Raw genomic sequence first — 23,497 nt, 5'->3', positions numbered from 1 at the left:
GAGAGACTGGGACTCCTTAGAAATGTTCCTCTTTGCCGGGTGACTGTGGCACACACCTTTAATCCCAGCACTCAGGAGGCAGAGGCAGGCAGATCTCTGTGAGTTTGAGGCCAGCCTGGTCTACAGAAGGAGTTCCAGGACAGGCTCCAAAGCTACAGCGAAACCCTGTCTCGAAAAACAAACAAACAAACAAAAAATACTCATCTTCATTTCATGTCCCTTGAAAGGTGAGAAAAGTTGGCCAGAGATGTATTTTTGGCCTTGGTTGCCTTCTGTTAGGACGGTGGCAAGAATCAATTTTCCTGCTGGTATCTGCTTTTATGACCTTGATCCCATTAGGGAAGTCAGCAACAGTGCTGCAGTTTTCCACTTCGGTCAGCAGGGGCCAGGCTATCCCTGGGCTGCCTTGGGCTCTGGCCTCCAACCCAAGAACTCCAGTTAGTCTGAGAAATCTCATTCAAGATCCAAGTCTCCATCAGCCTCCAGACTCCGCCCAAGTCCCAAATGAAGGCCAGTTTTCCAAGCAACCACAGCCTTGGCGGTGCACCGCTGAGTGAGGGCAGACCTGAGTGTCCCCAGACCTTGGCGTTTAAGGCATCATCCCATTCTTGGGACTCAAGATGGTTCTGTTATGCTGAGAGATCCTGGTTGGAAGCTATCCAGAGAGCAGATTGAAATTCTTGTGCTGGGCCGCAGGTTGTCCCTCTGTGGAAGCAACAGATTATGAGAGAGCATACATCCACTCTGTTCCTGACTTTGCCTGAAGACCCTCCCCTACCAGCCAGGGGCTAAAGCCCAACTCTAGTAAGGGTAGGGAGGGTCCAGGGGCTGATACGTTTTTTCTAGTGCTCAGTTCAAGACTGGAATGTTTTGTCCCCACTTCCTGGCATAGAGTAGGCCTTAGAACTGGAAACCAAATAAAGCTAGTCTCACTAAACCTAACAGGGAGCGCCAGGCTCAGGCCCAGCAAGGTAATGCAGTGGGTGAAGAAGGCACTTGCCGTCAGACCTGATGAACTGAATTCGATCCTCAAAAAACACATGGCAGAGGGGAAGAACCTTTTCCTAGGGATTGTCATCTGACCTTTACTCCTTCATTCCGGGTTGTGTGTGTATGTGTGTGTGTGTGTCTGCTGTCACCAGCTCATGAACTTCCCCACCCCCTATACAAAATTAGAAATTTTAAACATTTATTTAAAAAGCCACAGAAGCCTGGCTCCCAATGTGAAATTAAGGGCGCACTAAGAGTGTGGGTGGGAGGCAGGCTCACCAGCTGGGCAGCTATCCAGCACAATGGGAGTCTTTCAGCTGGCCTCTCGGGGCTCTTTGCTGCCGAGAAGCAGTGGGGACAGAGTGTGCATGTCCTGGACGTGCTGGGAACCGCCTCCACCCTGGCCCTGTGGAATCCTTCTCTTGGTAATTTTCCTGTGTTTTGTTCTGGGAGAATATCCTAGCAATGATTTGTAGCAGCCAGCTCCCTTCCTGGACGACCCGTGATCTGTGGCTGTGAATAGGGATGGGGTCACAGGAGACGTGAATCCTGCTTTCAGTCCTGATGAGAACGTCATGTTTCAGCGTTGAGTTGTGTGTCTAATCTCAGACACCAGGGTCCCAGGGCGGACTTGAAGCTCTGGGAACCGGGAGGAAAGGGAACAGCTAGCAACTTTAGAAGCATAAAGGGAAGCGGATTCTGATATGTGCCTGGTCCCAAATCAACTTCACCTGCTTCCAGTCCCAGATACTAGCAAAGAGGACTTCCTACATCCCCAGCTATAGCCAGAGCAGGCAGGAAGCATTGGCCTAGCACACTCTAGTACAGAAACCAGATCTGACCCCACCAGGCTCTGGAGGGTCTGTCTCAGTATACCCCATCCATCCTTCTCCAAGGTCTTTACAGTATTTGCTGCCTTGCCTGGAGGCCATGAGTAATGTCGTGTACCCTTACAGTGACCCCACGAAGACCTTATCACATTTGCAGAGAGGAAAACAAGCCACAGGGTACCAGTGTCAGAATCCTTCCTACCCTCAACCATCCTCAGCTGCCCCATGATCTGCCCCCTCCTCTGCACAGCCTGGAGGCATGCTTGTGGACGCCATGCCCACACTGCCTCTCACTCTTGCTGCCTCTCATCCCTCCCTTCCCAGAGACTGCTGGTGACAACCAGTGCCTGTGCCTGCTCAGCAGAAGCCACCACGTCGACTCCCAGCCACTGCTTCAAAGGCGAGCTGCTTTTTTTATCTCTAAAGCTTTTTATTATGTTTTATTTTATTAAATTTGTCATTTTAATTTCATATATATGTACTATATGACACATCTCTGCTTCCACCAATCACTCCCAAACCTCTTCCCACTCCCTCTCAAATTCATAGCTGCTTTTTCTTTAAGTTCATATATATATACATATACATAAATACATTCATATATATGCACATACATATAAATATATAAGTACAACCTGCTGAATCCGTTTACTGTTGCTTATACGTGTATGTTTTCAGGGCTGACAACTTGGTGTTAGTTGGTACTGGATAAAGGCTACCTCTTTAATGATGCCTGTCTCTCCTGGTTTTCTGCCACCTCACGATCCTTCGCATCTTAAGCAGTTGTGACAGATAAATGCTGCGATCGCCCAGGGCTGTGCCCTTGGGCTCTCCTCCCTCCCTCCCTTAGAACAGTGATGGCTTTTATTACCATGCCGATATCTCTGCACCTGGGTGTACCACTGCCTGTTTGACATCACCGGGCTGCAGAGTGCAGAGGCTGGCTTGCCGTCACCGGGCTGCAGAGTGCAGAGGCTGGCTTGCCGTCACTGGGCTGCAGAGGTTGGCTTGCCGTCACCAGGCTGCAGAGTGCAGAGGCTGGCTTGCCGTCACCGGGCTGCAGAGGCTGGCTTGGGCATAAGTGCTCCTCAGTCATATCATGCTTTCTGTCCTGGTAACTTTCTGTCTTCCTCCCGCTCTGCCATGAGCCTCCAGTAGTCCACAGTGGGTCCCATCAGCTCTGTTGCTCTCTCTTGCTTGACTTTCATACTGGAGCCTGGCCCCAGCTTTAATTACTCTTCAGGTCAATAGCTAGGGTGAGTCATTCAGTCTATATATGTATATCTATAACTATCATCTGTATCTATATATCTATTTGAATGGAATGTCATGTTGTCCAGGATGGTCTTGAACTCACAATCATCCAAATCATCCAACCACAGCCTCCTGAGTCTGTTGTTCCCATTTAACTTGCCCTTCCTCTCCTTCCCCTTCTCCTTTTCTTCCTCCTCTTCCTCCCTCTCTTTCCATCCTTCCCCACCCTTTCTGTTGAGACAGGGTCTTGGCTGTGCAACTCTGGCTGTCCTGGAATTCACTCTGTAGACCAGGCTGGCCTAGACTTAGAGAACCGCTTCTATCTGCCTTCTGAGTACTGGGATTAAAGAACTGTGTTACCATGAACCTGCAAAACTGTGATGCAGAGAGATCTTGTACCTACTCAATATTATGGGATGAGAGATTTGGGTTGGTTGTTTTTTGTTTGTATTGTTGTTTTGTTTGTTTGGTTTGGTTGTTCTTTTTAAAATTTACATTTACTTATTTTGGCATGAAGAGACACTAAGATTTATTTTTAAGATTTTTTAAGATTTATTTTTATTGTATGTCTGTGTGTACTTTGTCCAAAAGTCTATGGATAACATGTGTGCAGTGGTCTGTGGAGAGTAAAAGAGGGTGCCTTGAAACTGGCATTACAGATGGTTGGAAGCCATCATATGGGTGTTGGGAATTAACTCTGGTCACCTGGAAGGGCAGTAAGTGATCTTAACCACTGAGTCATCTCTCCAGCCCCCAAGGCCGGCTTTTCTTGGACAGATGGTCTCAAGTATCTTACTAGCCTCAAATTCCATCTGTAACTGATATTGTCTTCAAACGCCTTATTTCTCCTACCTCTGCATCTCGAGTGCTGAGATTTGTAGCCACCCCAACTCAAATTGCAGTTTTGTAAGAAGAACAAATACTGTCTTGGACTCGGTTTAGCACACACAAATGCCTAGGTTTGACTGCCAGCACCCATAAAATACATTGCTGGGACATGCTTTTAATACCAGCACCCAAGAGGTAGAGGCAAGAGGATCAGGAGGTCGAGCCCACCCTTTGCTGCATGTGGAGTTGAAGGCTGACAAATATAAATGAAACTTTTCCTCAAAAATAAAAAATTAAAGACCAGGACCAGATATATAGCTCAGCTGTTGGGGATGTTTGCTATTAGCTCTAATGATCTGAGTGCAGTTTCCAGATCTGATTGGTGGGAGCACTAACTCTGGTGGATGTACTCCAGCACATATATGCCATGCCAATACGCATATACAAAATAAATCTAATTTAAAACAATTTTTTGGTTTGTTTTTGTTTTTTCAAGGCAGCATTTCTTTGTGTCGCCTCAGCCTCGGAGATGCCTTTCAGCCTAATGTAGCCTGAAACTCACTATGTAGACCAGGCTGGCCTTGAATTCACAGAGATATACCTGCCTTTGCTTTCCAAGTGTGTGTGTGTGTTTGCGCACATGCACATGTGTATAGTTGCCTATGAAGGTTGGAGGTGTCAGATCCTCCTAGTGCTGGAGTTTCAGACAGGTGTGAACCACCTGGCACAGGTGTTGGGAATGGAACAACAGTCTTCTGCAAGAGCAGTATGTGCTCTTGGCCTCGGAGACGCCTCTCCAGCCCCAGGGGCTTTATGAGTTTTAACTGAGTATGTCAAATTCCTGTAGGCAATTTCTTTCATCCCTGCCCAACACGCATTTCCTCACATCCCTGAAAACAAAAGCTGGTGTGAATTTTTTTTTTTTTTTTTAAAGACAGGGTTTCTTTATGTAGTCCTGGCCGTCCTAGAACTCAATATGTAGACCAGCCTGGCCTCAGACTCACAGAGGTCCGCCTGCTTCTGGCTCCCAAGTACTGAGTTTAAAGGCGTGCGCCACCACACCTGGCCCAGTGACTATGTTTGCTTGTTGGCTGCTGAGTTGCCAAGTGGCTTTCCATTATTATCCATTTCTTCTCAGATTATTTTTATCTCTGTGTCTAGATCTGTATGAATACAGGCCGTGTGTGCATCAGTGCCCACAGAGGTCAAAAGAGGGTGTTACATCCCCTGGACCTGGAGTTCCTGGCAGCTGTGAGTTTCCAGATGTAGACAGTGAGAACCAAAGTCAGTCCCTCTTCAAGAGCAGCAAGCACTCTTAGCCACCCATCTGTTTAGTGGTTTTTTATTTTTGTTTTTATTGAGTTCTACATTTTTTTTGCTCCTCTCCCTGCCTCTCCCCTCCCCCCTTCAACCCTCCCCCAAGGTCCCCATGCTCCCAATTTACTCAGGAGATCTTGTCTTTTTATACTTTCTACTTCCCATGTAGATTTTATCTATGTAAGTCTCTCTCAGTGTTCGCATTGTTGTCTAAACTCTCTGGGATTGTGGGTTATAGGTTGGCTTTCTTTGCTATATGTTTAAAAACCACCTATGAGTGAGTACCTGTGATAATTGTCTTTCTGGGTCTGGGTTACCTCATTCAAATAATGTTTTCTAGCTCCCTCTATTTTCCTGCAAAATTCAAGTTGTTATTTTTTTTCTGCTATGTAGTACTCCATTGTGTAAATGTACCACATTTTTCTTATCCATTCTTTGATCAAGGGGCATTTAGGTTGTTTCCAGGCTCTGGCTATGACAAACAATGCTGCTATGAACATAATTGAGCACATGTCCTTATGCTATGAACATAATCATGGCACGATTGAGCATCCTTTGGATATATACCCAAAAGTGGTATTACTGGGTCTTGAGAAAAGTTGTTTCCTAATTTTCTGAGAAATCGCCACACTGACATCCAAAGGGGCTGTACCAGCTTGCATTCCCACCAGCAATGCAGAAGTGTTCCCTTTTCCCCACAACCTCTCCAGAATACGTTGTTATCAGTGTTTTTGATCTTGGCCATTCTTACAGGTGTAAGATGGAATCTCAGAGTTGTTTTGATTTGCATTTCTTTGATGACTAAGGATGTTGAACATTTCCTTAAGTGTCTTTCAGCCATTTTAGATTCCTCTGTTGAGAATTCTCTGTTTAGGTCTGTACTTTATTTTTTTATTGGATTCTGTGATCTTTTGGTGTCCAATTTCTTGAGTTCTTTGTATATTTTGGAGATCAGACCTCTGTCTGATGTGGGGTGAAGATCTTTTCCCATTCTGTAGGCTGTCATTTATCTTGTTGACCATGTCCTTTGCTTTACAGAAGATTTTCAGTTTCAGGAGGTCCCATTTATTAATTGTTTCTCTCAGTGTCTGTGCTGCTGGGGTTATATTTAGGAAGTGGTTTCCTGTGCTAATGCGTTCAAGTGTACTTCCCACTTTCTCTTCTATAAGGTTCAGTGTGGCTGGCTTTATGTTGAGGTCTTTGATCCATTTGGATTTGAGTTTTGTGCATGGTGATAACTATGGTGGGTCTATTTTCATTCTTCTACATGTTGATATCCAGTTATGCTAGCACCACTTGTTAAATATGCTTTCTTTTTTCCATTCAATATTTTTTGCTTCTTTATCAAATATCAGGTGTCCGAAGATGTGTGGATTGATATCTGGGTCTTCTATTCGGTTTCATTGGACCTTCTGTCTGTTCTTATGCCAGTACCAGGCTGTTTTCAGTACTGTAGCTCTGTAGTAGAGTTTGAAGTCAGGGATTGTGATGCCTCCAGGAGTTCTTTTATTGCCCAGGATTGTTTTGGCTATCCTGGGTTTTTTGCTTTTCCAAATGAAGTTGAGTGTCATTCTTTCGAGGTCTTTGAAGAATTTTCTGGGATTTTGATGGGCACTGTTTAGTGTTTTTATGGCCTTTATTTTCACTATGTATTTGGTTTTTCCTGCATGTATGTCTATGCACCAATCGCTTGCCCCCAGAGGCCAGAAGAAGGCATAGATATCCTGGGGCTGAAGTTACAGGTGATTGAGTGCTGTCACGTGGATGCTGGTATCAAACCCAGATCCTGAGTGACCCTAAACACTGAGCCATCTCTGCAGCTCCCTGTTATACACTTTTTGTTGTTGTTTTGTTTTGCTGTTTGGTTTTTGTTTTTCAAGACAAGGTTTCTCTGTGTAGCTTTGGAGCCTGTCCTGGCTCTTGCTTTGTAGACTAGGCTGGCCTCAAACTCACAGAGATATTTCTACCTCTGCTTCCCAAGTGCTGGGATTAAAGGCATGTGCCACTATGGCCTGACCCCTCTACACACTTTTATTTTGGTTTTTCGAGACATGGTTTCTCTGCATAGCTGCAGCTGTCCTAGAACTCATTCTGTAGACCAGGCTGGCCTCGAACTCACAGAGATCCGTCTGCCTCTGCTTCTTGAGAGATGAGATTAAAGAAGGCAACACCATACTTGGCTACTGTTATTTTCTGTTTGTTTGAATAACTTCTACTGATAGAGAATTCTACTAAAGTGTATTGCGGCGTGAGTGCAGGCACACGTGCCTGTGCTCTCAGGAAGCAGTGGAGCGCATCTCCTTTGATTACTGTCAGCTTTCTTCCTTTGAGGCAGTCTCTCGATGAACCTGGAGCTCACAGTTTTAGCTGATATTTCAGGCTGTGCCACCACACCCAACCCAAATGGCAGCTTTGTAAGTGAAACGAGTATTGTCTTGTCTTGGGCTGCTGTAGCTCACCGATTAGCCAGAATCCAACAGTCATCGAGCTCCAGCGATCCTCCTGTTTCTGCTGCCCTGACATTTGGGTACAGGCATGTGCTGACTCACGCTGAACTCTTTCCTGGGCACTAGGAGCAGAACTCCAGTCTCTTGTCGCTGCTAAATCGTGCCTCCAGCCCCAAGAAACTTTAGGCATACAGCAAAATGAACTGGAAAGCAGAGTTCTCAGCCAGTAGTGGTGGCTGAAGTCAGCTTGGGAAATGTAGGTGGGAGGATCTTGAATCCAAGGCCAGCCTCAGAGACGTGGTGAGTTGGAGGCCTAGGCTTTGTGAGACTCAAAAACAAAAAAGCAAAGCAGAAAGTACAGAGCTCCATAGTTTGCTTGTGGTTCTCTGGGTTGTCCAGTGTGTCTCTTCAGGCTGCTGAATATCATGGCCATAGTAGCTTTGAAAGCAAACCAAAAATAGGACTCCTCACAATTGAGAAGGCTGAGAAATCCAAGATCAAGGTATTGGAAGATGTGGTGCCTGAGGAGGGCCCAGTTCCTGGTCATAGATGACACTTTCACACTTCAGCTCCACATGACTGAAGGTTGCAGCAGCTCCCCAGGCCTTTTGTTTAAGGGCACCTACCCTGGGCATGAGGAAGAGTTCTCATGTGATTACCCTTGAAGTTCCTACCTCCAAATACTATCGCATAGGTAATTAGGTTTCAACATAGGGATTTGTATGGAGAAATAAACATTCAACAACAGTGTATGAGTCCTGCAGACGTATAACGGTAGGTGTGGTCATGACACACCACATATATAATCTGAGTTCTGCAGATGTGTACTGGCAGGTGTGGTCATGACACAGCGTTTATATAATCTATGAATCCTGCAGACGTGTACTGACAGGTGTGGTCATGACACAGCGTATATAGAACCTATGAGTCCTGCAGATGTGCCCTGATAGGTGTGGTCATGACGGCATTGTACGGGACAGTTTCACTGCCCACACTCCTCGATCTTACCTATTCTTTTTTTTAAAAAAAATATTTATTTATTTATTATGTATACAATATTCTGTCTGTGTGTATGTCTGCAGGCCGGAAGAGGGCACCAGACCTCATTACAGATGGTTGTGAGCCACCATGTAGTTGGTGGGAATTGAACTCAGGACCTTTGGAAGAGCAGGCAATGTTCTTAACCACTGAGCCATCTCTCCAGCTCCAGCCTTATCTATTCTTATGCCCTCTCACACCTACTTTTTTCTCTTCCCTTTTTCCCCTCTAATTAGCAAACCCAGATTTTGTTCCGAATAGGAAACATTCTATATCGAGTCACAGACCCCTCCTGAAGCCATTCCTGTCTTCTCAGCCTTCTTGCATTTCAGGGCAGCCACGTTTATTCCGTGAGAACACATGAATCTCAGGAGGTTCTGGGATGTTTGCTTACCCAATAAAAGGGCCAGGCATGGCTAGTGTTAGCCTGCGCTGTGATTTAGATGCTGATGTAATATGTGGAAAGGATGCAGCCGTCCTGCAGTACTGGACCCTTGAACATGAGGACAGAAGCCAATAATATTAAGGAGGGTGGAGGAAAGGCACAGAGACTGGATCCTATTTGGTGAAAACAGGTGGTGTGTCCACCAAAGACTTGTAAGAGAGCATCCATTGCAGCCATATTCACAACAGCCAGAATCAGAAATCAACCTAGATGCCCACTAACGAATGCCCGGACGAATAACTGAACAGCTTATGTTATAATCATATGATAGAATATTGTAATACACTGCAACTAAAAGAGAAGTCTATCAGTATATACGTACAAAAGACAAAAACATGAATAGATTCGACAGATGCAATGCTGAACCGAAAAAGCTAGATGTGGGGCTGGGAAGATGACTCTGCAGGTGAAAATGCCCCCCCCACACCGCCTGATGACCTGAGTTTGATCCCCGAAGCCCGCATGGTGGAAGGAGAGAGCTGACTTCAAAGGTTGTCCACTATCTCTCTACTTGTGTGTTCATGCATATACACACAGTAAATAAATTTTAAGCTAAATGTGCTAGGCCTGGTAGCACACGTCCATGGTCCCAGGTACGTGGGGAACAGGAAAGAAGGATCCCATGAGTTCAGGAGTTTGGATCAGCCTGGCAATGCAATTTCCCATCTCTTTGAAAAAGAAAAAAGTGGAGGAGGGAAAGCCACATTTCTTTGTGGGCGTGGCCACTGATGGGCTGCCATGTCACCCTGGAAGTCCGCACACACCTCTGCATGTTGGCAGCACTGCTGACTGGACTAAGGGCTGGAGAGACGGCTCAGCAGCTAAGAGCACATTCCGCTCTTAGCAAGGAGTCCAGTGCAGTGCTCAGCACAAGGTCCTGTGTTTACAACTGTCTGAACTCCACTTCTTTTTTCTTTAAATTTTTTATTGTTTTTATTGAGCTATATACTTTCCTCCACTCCTTTCCCTTCCTCTCCTTTCCCCTTCTACACTCTCCCACGGTGCCCATGCTCCCAATTTACTCAGGACATCTTCTCTTTTTCTACTTCCCATGTATATTAGATCCATGTAAGTCTCTCTTAGGGTCCTCACTGTTGTCTAGGTTCTCTGGGATTGTGATTTGTAGGCTGGTTTTCTTTGCTTTATGTCTAAAAGCCACTCATGAGTACATGCAGTGCACAAAGCCTGTCTGTGCTCTATGTGCTACCAATACAGTTCCAAGTTTCGGGCAAGGGGCTGGAGATTGAAACACACAAAGACACACAGACAGAGAGAGACACAGACCTCTAGTCACTGGTAAGAAGCCCTTTATTCAATAGCACCACCCAACAGTCAGGTGGGCCAACAGATGAAAACCTTATCCTCTGATCAAGGCCAAGGCAACACGTGCTCGTGAAGCAGAGCTGGTAAATAACTTTGACACAGCTTTCAGTAGCTCAAATCAGAAGGAAAGTAAAGATCTCTAGCAGGGAAGAGCAGCTGGAGGCCAGGACTCCAAATGGTCCCAACAAGTACATATGATATTTGTCTTTCTGAGTCTGGGTTACCTTACTCAATATGATGTTTTCTAGATCCATCCATTTGCCTGCAATTTTAAAGACATCATTATTTTTTTCTGCTGAGTAGTACTCCATTGTGTAAATGTACCGCATTTTCCTTATCCATTCTTCAGTTGAGGGGAATTTAGGTTGTTTCCAGGTTCTGGCTATGACAAACAATGTTGCTATGATCATGGTTGAGCACACGTCCTTGTGGCACGATTGAGCATCCTTTGGATATATACCCAAAAGTGGTATTACTGGGTCTTGAGAAAAGTTGTTTCCTAATTTTCTGAGAAATCGCCACACTGACATCCAAAGGGGCTGTACCAGCTTGCATTCCCACCAGCAACGCAGAAGAGTTCCCTTTTCCCCACAACCTCTCCAGCATAAGTTGTCATCAGTGTTTTTGATCTTGGCCATTCTTTCAGGTGTAAGATGGAATCTCAGATTTGTTTTGATTTGTATTTCTCTGATGACTAAGGATGTTGAGCATTTCCTTAAGTGTCTTTCAGCCATTTTAGATTCATCTGTTGAGAGTTTTCTGTTTAGGTTTGTACTCCATTTTTCTTTCTTTCTTTCTTTCTTTTTTTTAATGAAAAGAAGACATTGCGGACAGACCAAGAGTATCTTTCTTTTCCTTTTTTAAAGATTTATCTATCATGTATACAGTGTTCTGCCTGAATATATGTATGCCTGCATACCAGAAGTGGGCTTCAGATCTCATTACAGATGGTCGTGAGCCACCATGTGGTTGCTGGGAACTGAACCCAGGACCTCTGGAAGAGCAGCCAGTGCTCTTAACCTCTGAGTCATCTCTCCAGCCACCCACCCCCCATTTTTTATTTGATTATTTGTTCTTTTGATGACCAATTTCTTGAGTTCTTTGTGTATTTTGGAGATCAGCCCTCTGTCTCATGTGGGATTGGTAAAGATCTTTTCCCATTTTGTCGACTGCCTCAATAACTCCACTTCTAGGTATCTTATGCCTCTGGCTTCCACAGGCACCTATACCTCTCCCTCTTTCTCTTTTAATAAAGTACATATTTTTAAAAAATACACAAAGTTGAGAGGGGAGTGCTGGGGAGAGGGGAGATGGATATGACCAAGATGTGTTACATATATGTATGAAAATTCAAAAGAATATCAAAATAATTTCAAAAAAGCATACTGTACGATTCCACACAAATTAATTTTAAAATAGGACTTTAAACCTCTTATTTATGACATCGGGATTAGGATTAGGTTAGGATTGCAGCAACCTCTTCAGGATAGGGGATGCTGAACGCTCTGTAAGGTGAAGACTCTGCCCAGAAAAGACTCTGAGAGCCGCTCCCGGGACCACTCTCCACCTCCATTCGCTTCACATTTGCTTTCTGTCATATTTCACTTCATGGTTTTATGTTTTCGTTCATTTACTTGTGTGAAGCTACCAATTTTACCGAAATAGATGAATATTCACAATTTTATAGGGTCAACTCAATATTTTCCCACAACCCTGTGTTGTCACCCTGCAGTTGTTTAGAAAGTTCCATTGATCTGTTGGGTAATTCAGCTTTGGTAAAACCAGATCTTTGGCTTTGACTCAGGAAATAATTTCATAACAAGCCAGTATGAGGCAGAGCTGAAGTTCATTGAAAATAGAAAGAAAGGTACTCAAGAAAGGGAAAGGCACAGTTGAGAGTGCAGTCACGGGCACTTCAAAATAGAATCCAATCAAATGTTCTTGTTTGCTTGCTTGTTTGTTTGTTGAGACAGAGTAGTCCCAACTGACCTGCAATTCACCATGCAAACCAGACTGGTGTTGAATTCATGGAGTGCTCCTTGAATCTATTTCCCGGTTTCCAGAGTACTGGATGTACCTAGACTGAATTTTTTTTTTTTTTTTTTTTTTGCTTTTCAAGACATGGTTTTTCTGTAGCTTTGGAACCTGTCCTGGAACTAGCTCTTGTAGACCAGGCTGGTCTTGAAATCACAGAGATCCGCCTGCCTCTGCCTCCCGAGTTCTGGGATTAAAGGCGTGTGCCACCACCGCCCGGCTGCCTAGACAGAACTTTGCCAACTCCAGCAGGAGTTATGTATTACGGGCAGCAGAGCAGAGGGAGCAGGGTACCTAGGGCCCAGAGGCTGGGGGCCACCTGAGCTCCAGATGCCTGACTAGAGCTGTGGCTTCTATAGTCTTTGTCCTGCTGGGTTTCAGTCTTGTTCAAGATTTCCTTCTATGCCTCCATTCTTCCCTTTGGAGTGCAAAGCTTCCCTCCATGTCATTGGGTTTTGGAAATATGTAATCTATATTTTGATTTTACCAAATGCTCCCCTGGATCCGTGGGAGTGACTGCTGAGCATCTGGCACCTCTCTAGTGTCCTTGGAAATGGAGGAACCCCCAGCCACAGTTGACCTTCATCATTGATTCTCTCCTCCAGTCACTTCCCATTCTTCCCATGAGTGAGGCCTACTCTCTCAAATGTGGTTTCTCGCCTTTGGGCCCTGCCCATAAATCCTGGTACCAGGCAACCACAGCTCTCTTGGGCTCAGAGTCCTTTGCCCCTGTTCTTTGCATGAAGGTGCAACGCACAGGACAGCCCGTGCTTACTTAACTCGATCCTCTCTGAATTCCTGGGACGCTAGGAATCACAGACCCTTGGATCTTATTTCTCTGCCTCCCTTGTGGGAGGAATTGTGTCCACCTTTGCAGTCACACCTGGTCTCAATACCCCTTGAGTATCAATCCAAATGGCTGCTTTCTGGAACCCTATAGCCCAATATTTTACGGAACCTTTGCAACATTCTGCCAGTGGTTCAATAATTGGAAGGTGGTACCCTATTTTCAACCTTTATCTTAGCTTCACTCCAATGTTAGCTTCCTCAGCAACAGTCTGCCTCTGCTACCAAGGCTGTTGCATGTAGCCAGGTCCTTTTCTGCCGTCAGCTATGTGACATCGCACCCTTTAAAAGTGCCTGCCAGGAAGAACTCATTCTCCCTGCCTCCTCTCTTGCCTCTTACTCCTTTGTCTCTCATTTCCTCTTGTACTAAGTCTGTTGTGTGTGGTATGTTTGTTTAGGTGCCCACTTCATGCAGGGACCCTACCCACACGCTCCACCTGCGGCAAATCTGCTTTCTAGTTCACTGGCGGCTTTGCCTTCCATTCAGTACTGGGGCTACCTGTCTCTGACCATTCCCCTGGTGCAGACACTGTGTGGGAATAGGCCATAGCCTAACAAACACTAGAACTCCCCACAAAGCACAAGACACTCCGGTCTGACCTATCATTTCACTCCGCCTGTCGCTTGCTGCGTAATTTCCCCTCTCATTGTAAGGAGGCTCATATGGAGGCACTCAAATCGCTTTTAACCAGCTGAGGACATCGGGCCAAAACTACAGACCTAGAGAGCTTTTGGACAGAGACCATGGTGTTAGCAACATGGATTTCCCCAGCAAATATGTGGAAGCCTGAGTTCTGGATATGGGTTTTACTTCTGGCTAGGAAAAGAGAGGTAGCCTTGGGAGGGACCTCTTAATTATCTTTTATTAATATCTTGTTGGCGATAATCGTCAGTTTGAAATCCTGCCTGGCAGAGGTGATCAAGACCCACAATCAGCACTACCAGCCACAATGCAATGCCAACTGATCTCTCACCTTCGTTCCATCCATGTCCGATATTTTCTCAAAATCCGATGATGAAGAAGAGGCCGAAGAGAGAGGAAAAAAAAGGAGAGAAAAGGAGGAAAGGAAGGAAAAGGAGATAGAGAGGGGAAAGGGGAGAGAAAAGGGGAAAACAGAAGTTTCCAGGTCCACACCCGTTTTCCCCTCTGCCCCCTGGGACCTGGCCTCACTGAAGCTAATAATGACCCTAGACAAAAATCCAACGTCACCCCATTTGTCAGTAGAGACCCCATAAAATGTGGGTGTGACCCCACTACAGGCAACTGGAATTTGTGTGGCCCCTCCAACTGTCTTGATACGTGTGTGCCCTTCGACCCCCATAAAGTGAGGCAGCCTCTTTAGTGCAACTGACTTCTATAAAAGTTACACTAAGCAACAAAGAATGTACAGTAAATGTGTCACAAGCCCACAAAGTTGACTGGAAGGCCACCCTGTCCTGTGTCCAACCCCCTGATGTAGGAGGCTGTTTGTTTGTTCCTGGCCGCCCAGACTCCTGAAATAATCACACAGAAACTATATTATTTGCAATACTGTTTGGCCAATAGCTTAAGCATATTTCTGGCTAACTCATATCTTAAATTAACCCATCTACATTAATCTGTGTATCACCACGAGGCTGTGGATTACAGAGTAAAGTTTCTGCATCTGTCTCCAGTGGGGCTACATGGCTTCTCCTGACTCTGCCTTCTCCCAACATTGTTTAGTTTTCCCCGCCTACCTCTGTACTGCCCTGCTATAGGCCAAAGCAGTTTCTTTACTCATTAACCAATAAAAGCAACACATAGACAGAAGGACCTTCCACACCAGTCCCCCATCTTTTTTTTTTTTTTTTTTTTGTAACCAATGCTTCTGACACATAGATACCCTCAATTGTACCCACAAAACGTGCTTTCTGACAGCCTGCTGGCTGGTGTATTTACTTACACACAGCCATTCTAATGAGAGAACCAGCAGTCATTTAGGTCCCTGCTGTCAAGGCTACCCACTTCCACGTCATTACCATTATAGCCCAAACTCAATTAGAGGAGGTAGGTAGGACAAACAGAGGCTTTGGGATTATAGCCACTACCATCATGGCCATTGTGCTGTGAGTGGGAGGGGCTGTGGCTGGAGTGGTATCACTAACACACAGGGCCAATCAGCAACACCTTTATCAGCTATACATATACAACAACAAACTGACCTCTCGGCTGAGGAATTGACTTTGGCACGGGTCATGTCACTGCTAGCATGTGACCCTAAATATCAGGTGTTTTGCTTCACACTACAAGGTTTCTAAAACCTCTTTAGAAAGACTTCAACTGACACAATATATATTAGGGTACCTGGTCGGATAAGTTCCTTAGCTATTCTATATTACTTTGGGAGCAAATTCATCATTTAAATGTAACTAGAGTCCCAGCCACATCCTTGGAATCTGACTTTTTGACTAAGGTTTGGAACAATTTAAAGGGACTTTTTAAAAAAAAAAATTATGACTTATTTATCTTTATTTTATGTGCATAGGTGTGAAGGTGTCAGATGCCCTGGAACTGGATTTTCAGACAGTTGTGAGCTGCCATGTGGGTGCTGGGAATTGAACCTGGGTCCTCTGGAAGAGCAGTCAATGCTCTTAACTGCCGAGCCATTTCTCCAGCCCCCTAAAGGGACTTTTTGATCCCTCCTGGATCCTTCCTTACATATGCACTGCTCAGCAGGGTGATACTGCTAATTCTTCTCTTGTTTAAGTGTCTCCACAGCATACTCATCAACAAAAAGTGGCTATCAGGGCGACCATCCAGGTACGAACAGCCCTTTATCCAGAACGAAGCCCTCCTAGAAAGTAAGGCATGCATGGCTTACTAAGATACAAATGGCTACTGCCTGACCCACCACCCTGACAACTTGCCAGAACTGATGCTCTTTGAGGGATGGTAGCCAAGTATGCGTAAGAGTCTGTTCAGCAGGTCAATCTAAGCACAGTTCATTATGCTGAGCGCTCCTGAGGTGGGGTCAACAAAGCCGGGGCAAGGCATCCTAGCTCCCACTGAGCATGCCCTATAAAAATAATAAAAGGGGTGGGCATGTGGGATGACTAAGCCCTGACGGGCCTGAGGGCCAGCCAACCTAGATTGGTCCTGACCGATATTAGGAGCATGTGCAGGAAATACTTTCTGAAAGCCAGCCTGGGTCTGCCTGAGGGCCCTGACAACAGCAACCGAGCCAAGGCGAGAGATGACGTGGGCCAAGGAAAAGCAGCCTAGTCACATCTAAAGATGTCAGGACAACAGCTCCTTCCCCTGGCGTGGGGCGGGTATATAAGGCATACCCCTTCCTTGATAAATCTAGCTTGTTGCTTTTACCTGCTCCTAGCGTCTGCGTCGTCGTTGACTGTGCCTACTTGCCCTTGCCCCCCTTTCCAAGGGAGGCCCGTGGTACCCCGAAACACGTAAACTGAACTTTATCCTCTGCTCTGCCAGTATCTTACCAGGTCCTAGAGGTACCGGACAGTTCCACAGAGCCTGGACAGCAATGAAACAACCAGCAACCCCAGGATGTGGTCAGCACCCCAGCTTTCTCAGGTCCCCAATATGCAACAACCCAGGTCAGCAGGAAGCAGTCTTGAGAACTCAGTACCCTCATCCCGCCTCACCTGCTACCCCTTTCTAACTCCTCACCCTTTTAATAATAAACAAAAGGGAGGAATGTTAGCATTCGGACATCTGCACTGCCTGTCCTTGGGGACCTGGCAGGATGTGCCCATGCACTTGCCAGTACTCAGGCAGTTCTCTGGCCTGCTCAGGGTCCTGACTACTCGCTCTCTGTGCACCTGCGCAATGCTCCAATTTAAGAGACATGCTCCAAGTCAGGCAGTGGTGGTTTATGCCTTTAATCCCAGCACTGGAGAGGCAGAGGCAGGGTGGATCTCTGTGAGTTTGAGGCCAGCCTGGTCTACAGAGCGAGTTCCAGGACAGGCTCCAAAACGACACAGAGAAACCCTGTCTTGGAAAAAAAGAGAGAGAGAAGTTCCACCCTCTTTTCCACAGCTCCTCTGAAGAGGCAGGCAAGCTGGCCTCTGTGCTTCTCTCTCCCACTTTCCATTCCCCTTCCCCAGTAAGCTCTCCACGCTGATGCCCTCGTCAGTCATCTCGCGCACGTTCACACCGTTTTTTGTTTTGTTTTGTTTTTGTTTTAATTATTACACCATGGTTAGATTGTCTCGAGTCTCAGAAGACGTTTGGAATTTTAAAACAATTTTGGCTTTTAAAAATGATGGGGACTTTTTTTTTTTAAATGGAAACTTTTAAAAATCAGAACAAACGAGCCAGGCAGTTGTGGTGCACGCCTTTAATCCCAGCACTTGGGAGGCAGAGGCAGGTGGATCTCTGGTCTACAGAGTTCCAGGACAGCCAGGACGACTACACAGAGAAACCCTGTCTTGAAAAAACGAAACAAAATGATTGGAACAAGTGAAGTTTATGTCATGAGATGGCCATAGCCTGAGGCGTGTGCAAGAGCAGCACGGTGTGCCCGCTGTAAAATGTTGAACACTTGTTCCCTGGATGGAGGTACTGTTTGGGAAGTGTATATTACTGGTGACTGTATAAAGGGTTTGGAAGTTTTTTAGAATTTGAACATTAACAGTTTCCAAGGGACTCTCTCTTCCCCCGTCTCTAGTTCCGTTTCCAGTAATTGAGGTTGTAAGCTGGCCCTGGATGAGCCGGGATAGGATTACCATCTGAAAGATTAAACCAGGAGCCGGTAAATTGGCACAAAGAGGTTAGGATAGTTCCTTTTGCCATAAAAGGGATTTATGGTGAGGTTCCTCGAGGTTTATGGGGGGAGGGGGAGAAAGGCAAATGTAGGTACTTGACTCTCAGCTCGGGAGGCGCTTCCTCTTCTCATGGTACCATAACTTTCTCTCCTTCCATCCAAGTTCTACACAGGCTGACCTCGCCCAGCTTCTGAGTTCAGATGAGTTCTGTCGGCCTGGCCCCAGACTCCCCCTCTTTTTATCCAGACTGAGTTACTGTCCCCTTCTAGATGGGAGGACTATCCCTCGGCTGCGTGTAGAAGGACCCATATTGTGCCTGTGGTATAGAGAAGGGTTTAGGGTTGCCTGGCCCTCTTCCTTGAATCGTGACTTGTTTTATATAACCTAAAACTTTATTATTCTTTATCCTTGGAATTTGAGAACTTTACTGAGGGCTGGAGAGAGGGCTCATCCAGTAAGCGGACTTGCTGCTCTTGCAGAGACCTGGATTCCCAGCACCCATGATCCTCTTCTTGCTTCGTGGGTACTGCACACACGTGGTGTACACGCTGACAAGCAGGCACACACATAAATAAAAATAAAATTTAAAACATTTAAAAGAGTTTCTCTTTCCTTTCCCCTTTGCGGGGGCAGGGGGCAGCCTTCCTTCTGTTTGCCTCTGTAGTTTGACTCTGTTTTGACAGCCCTTGCTTGCCTCTGTTTTGACAGCCCCCCCTTTTTTTTCTCCCCTGGAATTCCTGTGGTTTGCCTGGGCCTGACCTTGAGGTCTCTGATGCCTAATGCTTTTGAGCAATGAGCCTCCTTCCCTGGAGTGTGGGGCTATTTTCTCCATTAGATCACATTCCTTCTCCCAGCCAAACTTGCTCTTTCCTCAGCATCTTTACACCTGCCACATCTTCTGTTAGGTTCCCCTGGGTCATCACCTGCCTTGTCTCCTAATAGGTTCCCCTGGGCCATTCCCTGTGCAGCAGGACGCCTCAGGGTTAATCAGCTCAGACGTAATCTGCACAGAGGCATCTTTCCCTGCCTTGGGACTAAGGTTTGTTCTGTTATGGTCTATTGTATCCAGCCCTTGTCTTCTAGCCTTTGTCTTCCATTCCGTCACCTCACAGGGCACAAGTCCCATCATTCAATAAAACTCTTGCTAAATCCATCCCTGCCACATTCCCAGGGTCTAGTCCATGTTAGCCAATAGTAGGCACTTGGCAGAAGAAATGAGAATGAATTCACTACGCTAGGGTTACTTGTGCAGCTTTCTGCTCCACATGTAGGAGCCCTGGAATGGAAGCTTGGCTAAGAGAAGGTGGGACGATGGCCTGTAAGGACCTGAACCTGGTGCCTGTTGGGCCTCTACTCAGCAGTCATAGGTGCTGATACCACTGTCTGGTATTAGGGACAGAAACTGGGCTAGGCTTCCCAGCAATCTAGCTAGGATTTGTGGAGGCTTCTGAGACCAACCCTGGGGCTAGTCTTTGCTGCACTAGGGAAAGTACTGACAGCTGGCGGTACTGACAGCTGGCGGCTGTATAGGTTGTGAAAGAACTTAGAATTCACCAAAGACAGAAGAAGGCAGAAGATCGACGTCATTGCAGTGGCTCCTGCTTGGGATCCCAGCGATCAGAAGGCGAAGACCAGAGGAGTGGCTCTACTTTGAGGTCAGCCTGTGCTGTGTGGTGAGTTGCCTGAGCTGCAGAATAAGATCCCGACTCAAATCAAACAAAGAACTAGCAAAGAATGCCCCCCTACAAAAGAAAACAACAATGACAAAAAACAGAGCCATAAATCAGGCCCAAGCCTTCAAGAAATCCACTGCTCTTGGGTTCCCTTAAAGCCGTTACCACCATCACACACCATGGAGCCCGCAATTGCAGGCAATCTGCTTGTCTCCTGCCCCGCAGTTTCAAAAAACTGTTTACACTAAAAGTAGTTTCTGGGCCTGACTTTGTAAGTCCATCCTGCTCCCTTCTCTCAACTATGCAAACTGATTCTCAGGCTGGCTCATTCTCTTGTAACCTTGACTACTAAGCCACAGGGTTTGGGGCCACCAGCCTCTCAGACCAATCAAAGTTTGCTCGTGCTGTTTGAGGGCAAACTGAGTCTGCTGACTTTTCAGAGAATGGGAAGGAGGAGGAAGAGGAGGGGGAAGGAGAGGGAGGAAGAGGAGAAAGAGACAGCTGTATTGACAGAAATAAAAATTTATCCGATACACTGCTACTGTACAAGCATGGTAGTGAAGGAGAAATTCTGCACACACACACACTGGAAAGTCTTGTTTTTATGTTGGGATTTCTATGTAGGCCATCAAGCGGGCTTTCTTCTTTCTTTGGCAAAGATACCTTCTGTTGCCTAGGCCTCAAACCTGCTGTATAGAGCAGGATGACCCTGAACTTCAACCTCTAATCCCCCTGCCTCACTTCTTGAGTGCTGGGGTTACAGGTATGTGGAACCACATTCAGATCATAGATGCTGGCGAATGAACCAGGCACGCTAGGCAAGCACTCTGCCAACAGCTCAGCATGGGCAGTGTTCTAATGGTGCAGTGCCTGGTGGTTAGGTCTTATCAGGAAAGACAGCTGTGAAGGGCTCCTATCTGCGTAGATTGGCAGTTATCTTATTATTTTGTTGAGGAATATGCTATACCTTGTGGATTAGCTCTTCTCGGAAATGGCTGTCTACGCAAGGTGGGTGTGGGTCTCCAGTGGGTTGTACTTCTCTTAAGTGTCTGAGTGTTCATTAAAGAGAGGCCTAGAGAGAGAACTTAGTAGTTAAGAGCACTGGCTGCTCTTCCAGACAGCTCAGCACCCACATGGCAGCTCACAACTGTCTGTAACTCCCGTTCTAGAGTATCTGACACCCTCATACAGATATACATGCAGGCAAAACACCAATGCACATAAATAAATAAAATTTTTAAAGAGTGAAATTGCCTACAGGGTGTACATGAGACTGCTCTAAGGGAGACCGCAACCAGGACGTTTAGGACTGACTAGCCAATTCTGGTCCTGCTCAGAGAAGAAAAGGCCTTGCTCAGAGACCAGCCTAGCCTGAGGCAAAAACAGTCTTGAGATTGAGCTAGCACAGCACAGCCATCGGTCCCAGGATAGCATCTACAGTCCCCCCTTGCTCTAACCTCTCACTGTCAGTTTTCCCCCTCTATAGCATTTATCACTGAATACCCTGTGGCTTCTTTAAGGTAAATCAATTTGCAGGTATTTCTGGAACTTAGTTGGTCTTTGAGGTACTCAGGACATGTCTCTAAAGAAAACAAAGACACACCCAACCCCCACAATACTGTGTAAGGATCATAAACACCTACTTTAGAAAGGATGCACGGGCTGTAGATAGAGTCCCAGTGACAGAGTGCCTACCTAGGATACAGGCAGCCCTGAAGACACAGACAAAAAAGCCAGGGAGTGTACACCTGTAATGCCAGCCTTGGGAGCTGGAGGCAGGAGAAGACCATCGAGGGATGCGTGAGACCGTGTATGAGAAAGGAATGTAAAACACATTCAGTAAGATGATAGTTGCTATGGGGGGAAAGTAGAGTAGGAGAGACGAGAAAGGCAATGCCCAGTGCATGGGGGAGAGGGACAAAGAGGGAAGTCACCGTCTGAAGTGAGAGCATGTGTGAGTGCTGGGGCTTTCAGGCGTGGAGAGCAGCAGGAGCGCCATCCCTGAGCCAGAGGCTGCACAGGGCAGGAACGCCAAGAATGCTCAGAGGCTGACCTGGAGGCCAGCAATGGAGACCCAGGTAAGCGTGTGTAGGGAGTCCAGAGGATCTAGTTGGCTCTGGAGCATCTTTGGGGAGTGGCTACTAAATCATAAGCTGATGTGTGGAGAGTGGATTGAAGGCAGTGAGGGGAACAACAAGGGACTGGGCGAGAACTGTGGAGAGACGTGTAGGGCTTTAGATATGGAAGTCGAGGTCACATCAAACAGTGACCTTATTCTTGAGACAGACAACTTCCTGGCATAACAGATAAAGGCAAAACAAACAAAAATAGTCAAGGGGCACGCAAAGCCAGAGTGCAGGTTGTCTATCAACAGCTGAATCTCAGGAAGAGACTGAACTGCGCAAACATGTTTAGGGTTGGTTAACATGAAGCTGGTATTTGAAGTCATGAGCCTGACAACTGGGCCTGTTGCTTTATGTCTATAAATCCTGGCCTGTGGAAGGTTGGAGCAGGAAGACTGCTTAATTTTGATGTCAGCCTGAGCTACAGAGCGGGATCACTACTCAAATCAATCAATATTTTAAAAGCAAAACCATGAGCCTGGGTAAGTGGGTATAGACAGAGGGAAAGGTGTAAAAATAAAAAATCAGAAGAAGTCTAGTAAGCATAGAGCCATGAAAGCCTCGCAGAAGGAGATTCGCCAAGGAAGGAGAGTCCAAGAGGAATCTGCTGATGATATAAGTCTCTCTTGTCCACCTCTAAGAGATCAGGGAGTTTAAAAAAATACACATTTTTGTTTACTGTATTTCCTGCAAAGTGTAAGTACTTAACAATAAACACTTGAGTTTCAAAATGTGTGAGCTACACCTTTGCAAATGCCCAGGATGCAGAGTTGCAACACTGACCTTCTTTAGGGAAAGGCTAGTGGCCAAGTAGGAGGTTCGTCCCGGTGTCAGTGGTACCTGTCACGTACCTGACCTCACACTTACTCGTTCAGGCCAGAGTCCTCCTGAATAACTCAGGCTCCAGGACAAAGCAGTCTTATGTAACTTGTATGCTTCGGAGAGTAATAGACCTGTCTTCAGACCCACCAGTTTACAGAGGACTTTAAATCCACTCTTCTTTCCGGCACCCTATGGCTTTTGTTTTGTCCACCTGTCCAATCAACTGTTCATCTGTCAAATAACCATTTTTAAAAATTATTATAGTGTGTGTGTAGGTGGGGGCGAGCATAAGTCTGTCACAATGCTTTTGCAGAGATCAAAGGACAACCCGCGAGAGTTGGTTCTCTCCTTCCACCATGAGTCCCAAAGATTGCGTCATCTCAGTGCCCTTAACTCGCTGAGCCATCATTATAGTCATTTATTTCTCCATCGTCTGTAGTCATTCTTCTGTCCGCTCTGTATCGCTATCCCTGTATCCATCTTAGCGACTGTTCACGTGCAGTTTTGTCCATCCATCTGCTAGGGTGACCAGCTTTGCAGTTTGTCACAGAATGAATATTGATTGGCCTTGACATTCCTGTATCCTAGGAAGCTTCCCAGTGCAGGGCAAACCAGGACTGCCTGTTCATCTACACGTATCCTGGGCATTCGGCAATGGACCCGTTGGCACACAGCCCATCAGTTACTTCAACTACGCCACAGACTGGCCACCCTCCTCACCAGGACAACGCTCCGCCCCCTGCCTGCACGGGCCCCTCCCCCCCGCCCATTC

General features: G+C 46.3%; 1 long non-coding RNA gene across 1 annotated transcript; it reads right to left on the bottom strand.

Moving 5' to 3' along the window:
* Nucleotides 1-17,665: 17,665 nt before the first annotated feature.
* On the bottom strand, nt 17,666-23,457 carry LOC146894505 (uncharacterized). Its single transcript, XR_015001662.2, has 2 exons — nt 22,687-23,457; nt 17,666-19,794 (listed from the first exon to the last, which is right to left on the bottom strand). It is a non-coding gene; the product is annotated as an uncharacterized LOC146894505 (long non-coding RNA).
* Between the last annotated feature and the right edge of the window lie 40 nt (nt 23,458-23,497).

The sequence above is a fragment of the Myodes glareolus genome, chromosome 4 (assembly GCF_982192425.1).
Source record: "Myodes glareolus chromosome 4, mMyoGla1.1, whole genome shotgun sequence".
In the NCBI taxonomy this organism is placed as follows: Eukaryota; Metazoa; Chordata; class Mammalia; order Rodentia; family Cricetidae; genus Myodes; species Myodes glareolus.
Note: the sequence above shows the minus strand (reverse complement) of the source record. Positions and strands in the feature narration are given on the sequence as shown.